Genomic DNA, 16,693 nt, shown 5'->3' with positions numbered 1-16,693 from the left:
ACTAAAAAAAACTAGGATATACAATAAGGACACAAACATACTGAAAGAAGCTCAAAGAAGTGCAAAGTAAAATAACACAATTTTTCACAAAAATAGTTGACAAAAATTAATAAATGACATTAAAGGCTGGCGAGGGTGCTGTGTGACAGCACTTATACACTTTTTAGGTAGTTAAGCGATTTGGCAATATCAAAACCCTTACAATTATGAAAACCCTTAATGTTTAAACCTTTTGATGTTGAATTTTGTTTATGGGAATAAATCCAAAGGAGATAATCCATAATGTAGAAAATGCTCTTTACAAATAAAGATTTCAATTTTAATTTATATTGTTTTAATTTATACCATAATAAGGTAAATATAGTATAATGCACCAAAATATACTATAACTGGGGGGGGATATCCTGAAAATTCCCTAATTTTCCAAAAATAAAAAAGTGGAAATTAAACTAAAACTTATATACTCTGTCATCTATTATACTTGCAACCTCTTAAAATAATGGTTACTATTCATATGTAATATGATCATAACTAAATTTTTTTTTTTTTTTTTGCGGTACACGGGGCTGTCACTGTTGTGACCTCTCCCGTTGCGGAGCACAGGCTCCGGACGCGCAGGCTCAGCGGCCATGGCTCACGGGCCCAGCCGCTCTGCGGTATGTGGGATCTTCCTGGACCGGGGCACGAACCCGCGTCCCCTGCATCGGCAGGCAGACTCTCAACCACTGCGCCACCAAGGAAGCCCTAAATATTTTTTTAAACTTGTGCATGGAAAAATGATTGGAAAGGAAATAAGGTTAAATTTGGGTGGTGGGACTTTATTCTTAATTTTTCCACTTTTTTATTAAGCACAAATTAATTTTATAACAGAAAAATCTTAAGGTGATACCCCCTGAAAAACAAAGGACTTTTCTTATAATGTCAGTTTTACAAACTCTAGAATCTCACCATTGCACAATCATGTATTAAATGCTGAAACTATCTAAACAGTAAAAGCTCCTTAAAACATTTTCCCTAAATATAAACACCTTAGCCAACTCTGCATGCTGTCTGTTAACCTAGGGTCTATCTTAGCAAATTGTTCTATGTTGAATCTATCAACTTTGTCATTCACATAACCATACCGTAATTAAAGTACCTTAAACATTATTTTTAATTCAGCAAATTATATACAGCCTTGGGTTTTACATTCTAAAAGGGGACAAGCTTAATAGCATCGAGTTTTTTAAAATTTTGTAGTAAAATACACATAACACAACATTTACCATCATAACCATTGTTAGGTGTACAGTTCAGCAGTGTTAAGTATATTCACGTTGTTGTGCCACTCCAGACTCTTTACATCTTGCAGCACTGAAACTCTGTACCCATTAAAAAGTAACTCCTCACTATGCTAGTCCCTGGCAACCACCATTCTACTTTCTGTCTCTATGAATTTGACTACTCTAGGCCACTTATATAAATGGAATCATACAGCATTTGTCCTTTTGTGAGTGGCTTATTTCACTTAGCATAATGACCTCAAGGCTTAGCCTGTTGTATCATGTGCCAGAATTTCCTTCCTTTTTTAAAGCTGAATAGTATTCCTTTGTATGTATAGACAATCTTTATCCATTCACCTGTCAGTGGACACTTGAGTAGCTTCTACCTTTTGGCTACGCTGAATAATGCTGCTGTGAACATGGGTATATAAGTACCTCTTCCAGACTCTGCTTCCAATTCTTCTGGGTATATACCCAGAAATGGAATTGTTGGATCAAATAGTAATTCTATTTTTTTAATTTTTGGAGGAACAGGCATACTGTTTTCCATAGCCTGTTTTCCATAGCTGCACCATTTTACATTCCAAGCAACACATACAAGGATTCCAATTTCTCTACATCCTCACTTTATTTTGAAATTCATTTGTTTTTTGTTGTTGTTTTGATTTGTGTTGTGTTTATTTGTTTGTTTTGATAACAGCCATCCTAATAGGTATGAGGTGATAAATCATTGTGATTTTGATTTGTATTTCTCTAATGATTAGTGATGCTGACCATTTTTCATGTGCCTATTGACCATTTACAAGTCTTCTTCGGAGAAATGTCTCTTCAAGTCCTTGGCCCGTTTTTTAATCAGGTTGTCTTTTTGACGTTGAGTGGCTGTAGGAGTTCTTTATATATTCTGGATATTAACCACTTATCAGACATATGATTTCCAAGTATTTTCTCCCCTTCTGTGGGTTGCCCTTTCACTCTGTTGATTGTGTCCTTTGATGCACAAAAATTTTTAATTTTGATGAAGTCCAGTATATCTATTTTTTTCCCTGCAAGCACTTTGGGTGTCATAGCCGGGAAATCATTGCCAAATCCAGTGTTATGAAACTTTTCCTCTAATATTCCCCTGTTTTTTTTTCATAGTTTTATAGTTTTAGTTCTTTATAGTAGATATTTGATCCATTTTGAGTTAATTCCTGTATATTGGGTAAAGCAAGGGTCCAAATTCATTCTTTTGCATGTGCATATCCAGTTTTCCCAACACCATTTGTTGAAAAGCATGGACATCTCGCAAAGGCCAGGGTTTAGAGTGGAAGGAGTGGATGGTTGGATATTCAGCCCCTTTTGGAAGTGAGAGGGAAGATAACTGGAATAAATGTCAGAATCTAGACACCAGGAAAAAAGTTGTGGGTGTTGAAGAGGAGAGGATTTTCCCTTCTCTCTTCAGTGCTTTACACATAGGTGGAAGTATCTGGCCTTCAGTGATCTGTGCCTGTCTTAGAACAGAAGTATCAGGGTTCTGGAGCTCCCTGACTCGGAGCTGAAGTGGCCAGTCCAGGGCCCAGACATAGCCAGAGCTGCTTTGCCTTGGAAGGCCTCTGTTCTGACCATTCAAGTAAAGCCAGAGAAATTCCTCCCTGGAGTTGAGAAGCGAACCATGCCTAGAGTAAACTGACCAAAATTGATGATAACTGAGGTTTAAAAGAGGAAACTAATTTGTGCCTTGGTATTATGTTTCTTTAAAAGCAAAAATATCAAAATTAGTATGTAAATGTGGGCAATTAATGGTCAGTCATTCTTTATACCATTATTTTGATCCTAAAGTCATTAATCAGGTGCCTTCACTGGGCATGTTTTCTCTCCGGCCCTCTCAGTTAGTGGGGCCTAAGTAGTCTAGTGGGGCCTCCTGTCTCGACAGGCAGCCCTGAGCACCTGGGAGCCACTCTCCAGATGGCAGGACTGGTGCTTAGGAAGGATTAACCAGCCAACTCTTCTTTGTGAATTCAACTATGACTCATAGAAATTATACTGATTCAACAGAGGCACAAATGATTGTTGAGACTTAATTGATAAAGGCTTAAAGATAAAGGAGTGAATTTCTAATTATGAAATTTCAGGCACAGGAAATAATGGGGAGCTATTCAGAAGGATTCAAGGGCCTTCCCAACCCTCACCACCTGGCACAGGCTCTCATCTGCTCCACCTACGAGGATGTTCGTTCTACTTTATGGTGATTTGCAATAGTCAACATTGACCTAGCATTTGTCCAGCATCTACTTTACACACAGCACAAATTGAAGGCTGGGGGAGATTTTTTAAGTGAAAAAAAGACTTGTCCCACAGGAAGTTGCAGTCTAGCTGGGGATTCATCAAATATACACAAAACAGCTAAAAAATAATAAGTATATTTAAAATAATAGAATTCAAACTGCCCATAAATGCTGAAGAATGGATTCATATCAGTAGCGTAAACTCTACAGAGGACAATTCAATGCCACCTCCTCCAAGAAGCCTTCCCTGACCTCCTTGGCAAAATTAGTCTCTGCCCAGTCATTCTCTGTTCTATTACACTATTCTTTTATATTTTACTATAGCACTGCCACTCTCTGACCTTTTCTTGGTTTTTTAACAGGTGTTTATTATCTATGCCAGTATTATTCCGGCTATTTGCAAGACATAGTACTTTAGTAGATTGTAAAATAAAGCTAACGGGTCATAACCAGACTTAATTTTTTTTAAACAAAGTACAATAGAATAGAGTAGAATAGAATAGAATGAGAACACATCGAGGATCCCACATGGCGCGGAGCGGCTGGGCCCGTGGGCCATGGCCGCTGAGCCTGCGCGTCCGGAGCCAGTGCTCCGCAACGGGAGAGGCCACAACAGTGAGAGGCCCGCGTACCACAAAAAAAAAAAAAAAAAAAAAAGAATGTATCACTATTATTACCATTATTGTATGAACCAGGATTTTCAAACTTTAAAACTGATTAAAACGAAGGAGAGAAACAGGCTCGTGCGTTGATGCACGAAGTACTGTCCTTGTATGTTCTGGACTGGAATGAACTGAGAAGCGTACAAGCACCTAGTGCACTAAATAAAATCTTGCGTAATTTTTGTCTTTGTATTGCTTATTTGGGAATTTTTTCTATGCTGCATTCAAGTATTAATATTAATTCTGGGGTTTTTTTTAATACGTAATAAGAGTGTTACTCTACAAAACGTTTTATTCTGTTGGGTGAGGAGAAGAGAAAACGAATGAATTTCTCAGCTGTGCAAAAGTATTCTTACTGGGAGGTGTGATTTGCGAGAAGGTTGAAAAGCACCCGACCTGTTAGTGTCTACCCTCCCCTGAAAACAGCCCCTATAGAATATAAACTCCAGAAGGGCAAGAGTTTGAATTGTCTTGTTCATCACCAAATCTCCAGTACTACATAGCATAGTACCTAGTACATAGTCAATAAATATGTGTGGAATACACGAACTAACCAAATTGCAAGGGAAAAAAATTCATAGTTTGTGATTTATCTCTTGTTTGCTTTATCCAGGCATCTTTCTCCCTTCTAAAGATGTGGGTTTTAGAAGATAAAGAGAAGTTACTAGAGTCATTTCCTCTGAGGGCCTGCAGGTTGCTAAGAACCGGGAAGGACTCCAATCTCTTCTAGTTTGGGAGAAGATTGTAGATGACCTTGAGTTCTAGGCCGTAGGAAGAAGCCCTGGATGGGAAGTGACTAAGAGCAACGGGAGGGATCATGTGCAGGTCAAACTACAGGCTTACAACGGACTGTTACTTTTCTGTTTTTGTTTTTGTTTTTTTTTTGCGGTACGCGGGCCTCTCACTGTTGTGGCCCCTCCCGTTGCGGAGCACAGGCTCCGGACGGGCAGGCTCAGCGGCCATGGCTCACGGGCCCAGCCGCTCCGCGGCATGTGGGATCTTCCCGGACCGGGGCACGAACCCGTGTCCCCTGCATCGGCAGGCGGACTCTCAACCACTGTGCCACCAGGGAAGCCCCAGACTGTTACTTTTCAAACTTCACAGAAAGCAGCTGTGCCTTGTGTAAGGTTGCTGAGCTCTTTTTTAGCTGAAAGAGCTAGCCTAGTCCCCATCCCTCATCTTATGGAGGTGGAATCAGCACAAAGTAGGAAATAGAAATGAGAAATGGTCTTTAGATGTTGAGGGAGGGGACAGAGTCAAATGTAGGTTAGCTTTCATTTCCTCTTTATAAAATGGGGATAATATTTGTACCATATCACTGAGATGTTATGGGGATTAACTGAAATAGTAAATGTGAAAAGCCAAGTACAGTGCCTGGCCCATAATATGCACTCAGTCATCATTAGCTATTATTATAACTATGAGCAATAGAACATAAGATGTTTGGAAATACTAACTGAGGTTTGATTTCTTTCTGTGTCTTTCCGCTACTCTTTCCTCTACCATTCTGTCATATTCTACACATATTGTTCTCAGAGAGTAGAGAAAGCTGAAAATTAAAAGTCTGTTGAATGTCTGAATGGATAACTCGTAGTAGAGATAACATCTTGAAAGGCAGAACTTTCTTTTATTCCAAAAGCTGTGCATTTTGAGAAAGAACCACCCAAGTGTGGAACTGTTTCCTGATTTTTGATTTGGGGTCCAGTGCCCACCCCATGAACCAAATCCCAGGACTAGTGAAGGATAGAAACCCACTATTAGGGGGCAGTGTTTTTCAAACTGTGGGTTGAGACCTACTCGTGGATAATAAGATTGATTTATTGGGTTAAAGCTGGTATTAAAGGAAATGGAATGAAATAGAAAATACCAGAGTGCATTGCAGTACAATGGAGTACATTGGAGTAATGGTAAACATTATTTCATGAAGCTGTTGTTTCACTTATGTTGTGTACATGTACTCAGCCATGATGTAAAATGTATTTCCTACTCTACTCACAGTCAATGAAATTTGCACATACCAGAAATGCCATAGCAGAGGGCACGTGTGTCTCTCCTCTCAGAGTGTCCCAGGATGAACAACGGCTCCTGGGAGAATTGCTGCATCCAGAATGGTGCTAGGAGAACACGAAAGCTGTAGCCTAGAGTGGCTGCACAGAGTTCTAGGCATCTTGGCAAGGTGGGAAAAAATATGAAAACTTTCTGTGGCCACGAAGAGGAAGGCATAAGAGGCCGTGAGCCGGCCAAACAGACTCAAAGGAACTAGAGTCTAGACTATGATGATATAGGCAAGGAGAAGCAATGGTGGAAACTTGGACTTCAGGAAATGACACTGGCTTAGGACAATGGGACCATGTGGGAAGAGCTGTAGCAGTGACAGAGCCTCCTGGTGGGCTGTACACTGCTTTCCCTTCCAAATCAGGGTATGCATAAGCTCCACTCCCCAGACAGATGTCCTCTGCAGCTTCAAAGACTGAAAGAAGTAGAAGGAATAAAGAGAAGAAAACTCCTGAATAGCTACCCAAAAGAGAGCATGTTTTAATCCTGTTTTAGAACCAGAATTATAAAACAGTATGGAGGTACCTCAAAAAATTAAAAATAGAACTATCATATGATCCAGCAATTCCACTTCTGGGTATTTATCTGAAGAAAATGAAAAGTCTAACTCAAAAAGATATATGCACCCCCATGTTCATTGCAGCATCATTTATAACAGCCAAGATATGGAAACAACCTAAGTGTCCATCAATGGATGAATGGATAAAGAAGAGGTGAGATATATACATATATATATATAAAATATATATTACATATAATATATAATTGTATATATTATAATAATTATATATATATATAATTCAGCCATAAAAGAATGAAATCTATGCAAAAATCCTCAAGAAAATATTAGCAAACTGAATTCAACAATATATAAAAAGGATCATATACCATGATCAAGTGGGATTTATTCCAGAGATGCAGAGATGGTTCAATATCTGCAAATCAATCAATGTGATATACCACATTAACAAAATGAAAGATAAAAATCACTTGGTCATCTCAATAGATGCAGAAAAACCATTTGACAAAATTCAACACCCATTCATGATGAAAAAAAAAACTCTCAACAAAGTTGGTATAGAGGGAACATATCTCAATATAATGAAGACCATTTATACAAACCCACAGCTAACATCATACTCACTAGTAAAAAACTGAAAGATTTTCCTCTAAAATCAGGAACAAGGGATGTTCACTCGTGCCATTTCTATTTAACGTCGTATTGGAAGTCCTAGCCACAACAATCAAACTATAAAAAGTAATAAAAACATCCAAATTGGAAAGGAAGAAGTAAAACTGTCACTATTTGCAGATGACATGATATAGAAACCCCTAAAGTCTCCACCACAAAACTATTAGTACAAATAAGTGAATTCAGTATAGTTTCAGGATCTAGGTTAATATACAGAAATCTGTTGCTTTTCTGTACACTAATAATGAACTACCATAAAGAGAAAGCAAGAAAACAATCCCATTTAAAATTGTATCAAAAAGAATAAAATATCTAAGAATAAGCTTAACCAAGAAAAAGACCTATACTCTGAAAGCTATAAGACACTGATGAAGGAAATTGAAGACAATACAAATAAATGGAAAGATACCCTGTGTTCATGGATTGGAAGAATTACTATTATTAAAATGTCCATAATACCCAAAGCAATCTACAGATTTAATGCAATCTCTATCAAAATACCCATGACATTTTTCACAGAATTAGAACAAATAATCCTAAAATTTGTTAGGAACCACAAAGACACCAAATAGCCAAAGCATTCTTGAGAAAAAAGAACAAAGCTGGAGGTATCACACTCCCCGACTTCAGACTATACTACAAAGCTGCAGTAATCAAAACAAATTGGTATGGCACAAAAACAGACACACATCAACAGAACAGAATAGAGAGCCCAGAAATAAACCCATGCATATATGATCAATTAATCTACAACAAAGGAGGCAAAAATATACAATGAAGAAAAGAGAGTCTCTTCAGTAAGTGGTGTTAGGAAAACTGGACAGCTACATGTAAAAGAATAATATTAGAACATTTTCTCACACCATATACAAAAAGAAACTCAAAATGGATTAAAGACCTAAATGTAAGACCAGAAACCATAAAACTCCTAGAAGAAAACATGGCAGGACACTCTTTGATGTAAGTCTTAGCGATATATTTTTTGGATCTGTCTCCTCAGGCAAGGGAAACAAAAGCAGAAATAAACAAAAGGGACCTAATTAAATTTAAAAGCTTTTGCACAGCAAAGGAAACCATCAATGAAATGAAACGACAACCTACTGAGTGAGAGAAGATATTTGCAGATGATATGTCTGATAAGGGGTTAACATTCAAAATATATAAAGAGCTCATACAACTCAATATAGAAAGAACAAAAAACCTAATTACAAAATAGGCAGAAGACTTGAATAGACATTTTTCCAAAGACACACAGACGGCCAACAGGCACATGAAAAAATGCTCAACATCACTAATCATCAGGGAAATGCAAATCAAAACCACAATGAGGTATCACCTCACACCTGTCAGAATGGTTATCATGAAAAAGACAACAGATAATAAATGGTGAGGATGTGGAGAAAAGGGAATTCTAGTAAACTGCTGGTGGGAATGTAAATTGGTGTAGCCACTATGAAAAACAGTATGGAGGTTCCTCAAAAAACTAAAAATAGAACTACCATATGATCCAGCAATTCCACTCCTGGGTATATAGCCAAAGAAAACAAAAACACTAATTCGGAAAGATACATGCACCACAGATATTCACAGCAACATTATTTAAATTACTTACAATAGCCAAGATATGAAAGCAATCTATGTATCCATCAACTGATGACAGATAAAGAAGATGTGGCATATGTACACAATGGAATATTACTCAGCCATAAAAAAGAATGAAATGCTTCAATTTGCAACAACATGGATGGGCCTGGATGGTATTATGCTAAGTGAAGTAAGTCAGATGGAGAAAGACAAATACTGTATGTTTTCACTTATATGTGGAGTCTAAAAAATACAACAAACAAATGAATATAACAGAACAGAAGCAGACTCACAGGTATAGAAAATGAGGGGGTGGTTACCAATGGGAAGAGGGTAGTCAGGAGAAGCAAGACAGGGGAAAGGAATTAAGAAGTACAAACCACTAGGTATAAAACAACTAATATAATATTTTAAATCAACTATATACCAGTTTTAAAAAAAAGAATGAAATCTTGCTATTGCAACAACATGGACGGACCTTGAAGCCATTAGGCTAAGTGAAATAAGTCAGACAGAGAAAGACAAATACTGTAAGATCTCGCTTATATGTGGAATCTAAGAAACAAAACAAAACCAAAAACCAAGCTCATAGATACACACAGATAACAGATTGTAGTCGCCAGAGGCAGGGGCAGCAGGGAGGGGATGGGTGAACTGGGTGAAAGGGGGTCAAAAGGTACAAACTTCCAGTTATAAGATAAATAAGTCCTGGGGATGTAACGTACAGCATGGTGACTAGAGTTAATAACACTGTATTGCATATTTGAAAGTTGCTAAGAGAGTAGATTTTAAAAGTTTCCATCACAATAAAAAAAATTATAACTATGGGCCTCCCTGGTGGTGCAGTGGTTGAGAGTCCACCTGCTGATGCAGGGGACACAGGTTCGTGCCCCGGTCTGGGAGGATCCCACATGCCGCGGAGCGGCTGGGCCCGTGAGCCATGGCCACTGAGCCTGCGTGTCAGGAGCCTGTGCTCCACAATGGGAGAGGCCACAACAGTGAGAGGCCCGCGTACCGCAAAAAAAAAAAAAAAACTATGTTTGGTGATGTATGTTAACTAGACTCATTGTGGTGATCATTTCACAACATATACAAATACTGAATCTTTATGTTGTACACCTGAAACTAACATAACGTTATATGTCGATTACATCTCAATAAAAAACACATACTTTTATTATGTTACGTTTTCCTTACCATAATATAAAGGACAAAGTGATATATAACACAACCATGTAGAAAACAGAACTGCCCGGAGTACCAGAAAACAAAGCTAATTTTTGAATCATAATCCCCCAAGTTATTGTCTGTAAATGGATCAAAAAATAAAACAGAATTGGCTGAGTTTATGTTGAATTAGGAAAGGCTATGTTTTCTGCTGCCAAGCAGACATTGGAGTCTGAGTTGCTGGTCTGAGGTCAATTCTAGGAAAATAAAGTTATATCCTTGAACACCAGGGGCTGAGACTGTAAGAAATATCAAACCTGACATGTTATTAGTAATGAGGCCTTTGGATTGGGCACCGAGAAAGTCCTGAGCAGTCTCTAAAAGGGCAATTTCCAGGGAATGGTTAAGACAAAAACCAGATGGGAATAGGACAGAGGGGTCAGAATAAACTGCTCTTCGGTACTGATGAACCTAGGGGCAGGACAGGAATAAAGACACAGGCATAGAGAACAGACTTGAGGACACAGGAGTGGGGAAGGGGAAGCTGGGACGAAGTGAGAGAGTGGCATGGACATATATACATTACCAAATGTAAAATAGAGAGCTAGTGGGAAGCAGCCGCATAGCACAGGGAGATCAGCTCGGTGCTTTGTGACCACCTAGAGGGGTGGGATAGGGAGGGTGGGAGGGAGACGCAAGAGGGAGGAGCTATGGGGACACGCGTATGCATATGGCTGATTCACTTTGTTGTACAGCAGAAGCTAACACAACATTGTAAAACAATTATACTCCAATAAAGATGCAGAAAAGAAAAAAAAGAATAAACTGCTCTTTGGAGACACCTGTACGGAGAGGAGAGTGGATGTGGAGGAGCACGACAAGAACTGAGGACAAGTTCTTCTTATTCTAAATGGAGAAACCTAAGGATCGATAGGGAGAATTTGTAGGCGCACAGGAAGGGGCTTACACAGAGCTATCTGGGTAAAGGTAGGCGCCAGGGCTAGAGGTGATTTCCAATGTGGTGCACATTCAGGCAAAACCTGATAAAATTAGCAAAGGGGGTTTCCCTGGTGGCGCAGTGGTTGAGAGTCCGCCTGTCAATGCAGGGGACACGGGTTCGTGCCCCGGTCCGGGAAGATCCCACATGCCGCGGAGCGGCTGGGCCCGTGAGCCATGGCCGCTGAGCCTGCGCGTCCGGAGCCTGTGCTCCGCAACGGGAGAGGCCACAGCAGTGAGAGGCCCGCGCACCAAAAAAAAAAAAAAAAAAAAAAAAAAAAAAATTAGCAAAGGAAAGGTGACGTCTCACAATAGTCTCATTCTTTGTGGCACCTGCAGGATGAGTGTGAAATTGGGGGACGCTCTTGGTAATGGTGTGTGTCTCAGCAGTGCTGATCTTGTAGTTCCGTCTCCCAGCGCCACCCCCTTCTTGGGGCCCAGTACTCAGGGATCTACGTAGATTGAGGGCCCCGTGGGAAGGTTCTAGAGTGTCTCCTCCTAGGAGCCTCTTTCTATGTCACAGCCCAAACTCCTCATTTAAACTCCATTTCCCAGCGGCTGTTGAGTTTTGCTGGCTCTGTTCTCTGATCACCATTTTGCTGCTCCTTTTCTGTGTCCTCCACAATCACTACAGTTTCTCAGTCCCAAAGAACAATTCTCTAAAGGAACTCGAATGGAGAGTTCAAAATTGAGGCGAGAGATCTTTGCTAAAAAGTCTCTCAAAGCCTGACCTTTCCCAGGAAACAAGGACTTTCTGTCTCACCCGGGCACTCATTCCACTCTCCCCGCCCCTCCGTTTCAAAGGCATCTCTGAGGAGGAGGCCGTGACATCACTTCCTCCGGCTGGATCAGGGTCGCCCAGCCTCAGGCGCGGCAGGCTTTGGCCACCCATCCCGGCGGAAGTGGGGCAGCGACCCGAACCGGTCACGCCTTCAAGTTCACCCGCCTTTCTCCTCTGGCTTACATTCCAGGGCGGATCTCCAACGTCCTGAGGAAGTGGGGAATCTTCGGAGTACCTTGTGCCTGCAGTTTCCCTCAGCTCCTTCAAAAGCTACGAGGAACTGCAGGGATGAAGAGACTCCACTAGGTGGCCGCACAGACCACCTGTTTGTTCCTGTTGGAGACAAGCTGGTGGCAGACACCAGACCCTCCCCAGCTACTCCTGTGTGTGGTGTGTGTGTCTGTGTGTGTGCGTTTAGGAGCGTGCCCAGTGGAGAGGATGAGGAGGCAAAGATGGAAGTTTAAGAAAAATAATCAACATCAAAATACCTAAATTTATAAAACAGGTAAGTAGAGGGTTATTTTTCTTAATACCTATTAATGGAAGGACCTCAGAGCTAATATGGAGCAGAATTCCCTCAATACCTTTAATCATTTTGAGATCATCAGTTATTTAGTAGAGAAGTGTTAGCCTGTTAACATTTCTGCCTACTGAAAATGAACCAGAAATGAGGGCACTGCATGAGATCTGTACTCCTCTAAGAATATGATTCATACATTCATTTTCAGTCATAATCAGAAATTAAAAGGGTGTCTGCTATGTGCCACACCCTGAGCTAGGCGCTGAGGATACAGGTGTGAAGAACAGGACAGTAAGACCCCTGTCCTCTCACAGAACTTATAGTTTCTAAACATTCATACACATAGGAACAATTGCAAACGATTTCTCCAGCTCTTTCATCCTGTGTTCCATGACTACCGTCCTCCTTTGCCCAGCCCTCACCTGTAAACTATGGGATAATAAGATACAGTTTATCTACCACAATTAGAGGCACACATGTTTTCTGGAGTAGGGTCGTGATGTAAATTCCAGTACTTGGTCGTCATACCGTCAGGAGTTCCATGAAGAAACAAAGCCCTGGAATTTCCAAGCCTCTCTTCTTTATCCATCACCCTCTTTCTGAATGATCTGCCAGAGCCAGGACACACCATCTGAGACGTGACCACTCCTGGGGCAGAAAGAACAGTGGACCTGCCGAAGACCAGAGACTGAAAGACTCAAATGGAAAAGAAGAAAAGAAGTGTTCTGAAACCCAGGACAAGAAGATTGTGGAAAAACTCAGGATATAAAGGTGCGGCATTTTTAAGCACTGCCAAATAGATTTCTCCAGCCAAGTCAAACATGACACAATGGAAGCGAGATTCCAGACTCCCCACATGAAACAGTATAAATTCAATACTCAGCTGGGTGACTGGGAGGTGTCTGGCTTGATCTGCAGCAGGGAGGGGTGTGCTTTGCATGCACGCATGTGTGTGTGTGTGCGCATGTGCACACATGAACACATGTGAGATCTAATTAGAAGAAAGACTATCAAATGGAACCGTAGAACAGTGGAGCTGGAAGAGCTCATTTAATCCATTTTCTCATTTTCGAGAGGCAGCAATGGAGCCTACAAAAGGGAGGATATTGCCCAAGATTGCAGAATCACTATTATTGACAGAACTAAGACTATAACCCAATATCTTCGCTCCCAGTTCACAACTCCAGTCTATTTGATCTGTTCTACGATTGTTATAGAGACGTTGGTTACCTCTCTTATTTGGATTTACTTGATTTTCCTTTACATGTTGTATTGGTTAAATGTATCTCCCCAAAAGATATGTCTACCTAGAACTTGTGAATGTGACCTTATTTGGAAAAATGGTCTTTGCAGATGTAATTTAATTAAGGATCTTAATTAGAATGTACCCTGAATCCAATGGCAAGTTTCTCTATATAGGAGGGAAGACACTCAGTGAAGAAGGTGCTGTGAAGACAGAGGCAGAGGTCACAGTGATGCATCTGCAGGCCAAGGAAGGCCAAGAGTTGCAGCAGCCACCAGAAGTTAGGAGAGAGGCATGGAGCAGATTTTCCCTCAGAGCTACCAGAAAGAACCAACTTTGTTAGCACCTTGACCTTGGACTTCTGACCTCCAGACCTGTGAGAGAATAAATTTCTATTGTTTTAGGCTACCAAGTTTGGGGTAATTTGTTGCAGCAGCTGTAGCAAACTAATACATGTGTATCTCACAGTTCCCTTCACTGCCTTTTTTTCCATCCCTCCTTCACCTTGGAAAGGAGTTCTTTTACCACAATAACATGTCACAGTTATTAGAGGCCATCACTATTGATAGAAGCAAGACTGCTTCAGAATGGTGTTTTTGGATGATTCTGAAAATGTTGGACTCTAACGAGCCACTAACTGAAATCAGCTCAGAGAAGTCCTCAAGAAGGACTGTCTCCAGTGACCCAAAAGGAGAGCCAATGGGGAAGGAGACAGTAGGTTTTCCCCATCCTAGATGCTGAATATGGTCATGACTCGCTTTTGTTAGAATCGTTTTCTCTCTGGTGATGTCCTGTATGAGTGTCTCTTTCCAGCTGTGGTGCATCTCGGCTTATGGACCAGCGTTATGGACTGAATCTTTGTGTGCCGTGCCCCTAATATTCATATGTTGAAACCCTACCTCCCAATGTCATGGTATTAGGAACCGGAGCCTCTGGGAGGTTATTAGGTATGGATGAGGTCATGAGGGTAGAGCCCCACGATCAGATTAATGTCCTTACAAGAAGAGGAAGAGACCAGTGTGCACACTTTTTCATGTGAGGACACAGCAAGAAGGCAGCCATCTGCATGCCAGAAAAGGAGACCTCACAAAACCCCAAACATGCTGGCACCCTGATTTTGGACTTAGCCTCCAGAAATGTGAGACATAAATGTCTGTTGTTTAGGCCACCCAGTCTATGGTATTTTGTTATACCAGCCCAAGCTAAGATGGACCAGAGATAGATGCATAGTTGCCTCAGAACTTTTCTACAGATACACATAAGGGCCAGAAACTTAGACATCAGTCTTAACAGTGAGGTGGCTGGAGGAACAGTAGAATAGCCTATCCAGTCTGGTGGGCAGAATAAAGAAAGAAGGAACTTCAACCCTTTGAGAAAATGCCTCAGGTCAAGCATGAGCATGAAAATACTAGGGAGAGACAACAGCCAGTGGTGATGACCCTGAGGGCTTAGGGAAAGGGGGATGTGGTCAGCCCAGGAGCCTTAGGCAAGCAGCCTTAACTCTCTTCACAGACACTGACAGATGCACAGCAAAGTCCTTGCCATTCTGCCCCTGATTTTCTCCCTTGGGACCAGGAACAGTTGTATTTCTTCCCCAGCTCTCTGAGGTCTGCTCTCAAGGCAGATGTGGTCACTTAAAACCAGAAGTCATAGAGCTGAAGAGGACTTTCAGGGTCCTTCCAACTTTTCTCCCACCCTAGGAAACTGACACGTAAGTTCTTTCAGGCCAGTGGGGTTCGCTGCCTTCAAGCTCCAATGCTCTTTTGCTGCTCTCTTTAGCAAGTCCTTTCATCCCAAGGAGATCTTCTCCCAAGCTCTGGGATCAGCCAGTGCACCTTCATTGGGAACAGATCTCCTTCTGGGGAAACATGTGGGCTAAGTGGTTTCTGTTACCATCCGGGCTATGGTCAATCCCCTGGAAATCCCAGGGGCCACCCACCAGGAAAAACAGTGTGGGAACCTGCAACTGGGTGGCACAGGAAAAGCTCAAAGACCTGTGGTATTGATAGCCCAGGTTTATTGCTTCTTACCCACTCACACAATCCAGCCTCTAGGCCTCAGGAGCAGGGACTAAGTAGGAGACCCACAATGACTGAGATAAGTCTATGTATCTGGCCTGGGTACTGGGGCATGAAGACCAGGACTAGGTTAGACCAGGCAAGGAGGCCACGGCCAGGGTATCTGTCCCTGACAATCTGGTGTGTGTGATAATATCTCAGTTCCATCTGTATCGCGCCTAATCTCAGAGACATGGGGAAGACCATGACATTGTTAGAGTACAAGCTGTCATAAAAAGTCCCTAAGGTTTGGACTGACTCACGCAGACACTATGGAAAAATACATTTATGCCCCACTTTGAGGAACCTGAGAATGAGAACTTCTACATAACAGATACACTAGGTATATAGTGAGCATTCACTTTATTACCTATGTCTTTCTCGGGGGAGCATGACTTTTTTGGGGGGTTGAGGATGGTCATACCTTGAGTGAATTTAACACAGAAACGGAATTGTAAGTCATATAAAAGGGCAAATCTATTACATAATGCAACGCCTTCAAGTTTATTTTTCCTTTTCATGTGGTTGTTGGCAAATCTCTGGAATGGGAAACGGGATCATCCTTTTGGGAGACTTTCTCTTTGTGTTTCTCAGTGTTGCAGAAATAAACACACAACTTTAATTTGTTCCCCAAAGGAAGGGATAATAAAAAACAACCACTCAAAACTAGTCAGAGTTGCTGGGAGAGCCAGGAAATAGCTTTTGTGGTTGGTTGGTTGGTTTGTTTTTCCTCGTAGCTTTCTGGGAAATATAATCAAGACAGTAGCTGCCCTTTGGGTAGCACATTCATTCCAAGGGCCAAAAGAATTGATGTGTTTGCTGAGACTGTCTCATATCCTGAGCACATCTCTGCGTTTAAGCTCATGGCACCTCAGGGGCTGGGCTCAGAGCCTTGGCTTGGACAAGTCAA

Source organism: Aethalodelphis obliquidens, unplaced genomic scaffold, assembly GCF_003676395.1.
Source record: "Aethalodelphis obliquidens isolate GAN/ISIS:26980383/991018 unplaced genomic scaffold, ASM367639v1 scaffold48, whole genome shotgun sequence".
NCBI classification, from domain to species: domain Eukaryota; kingdom Metazoa; phylum Chordata; class Mammalia; order Artiodactyla; family Delphinidae; genus Aethalodelphis; species Aethalodelphis obliquidens.
The sequence above is the reverse complement of the archived record's forward strand: the minus strand, read 5'-3'. Positions refer to the sequence as shown.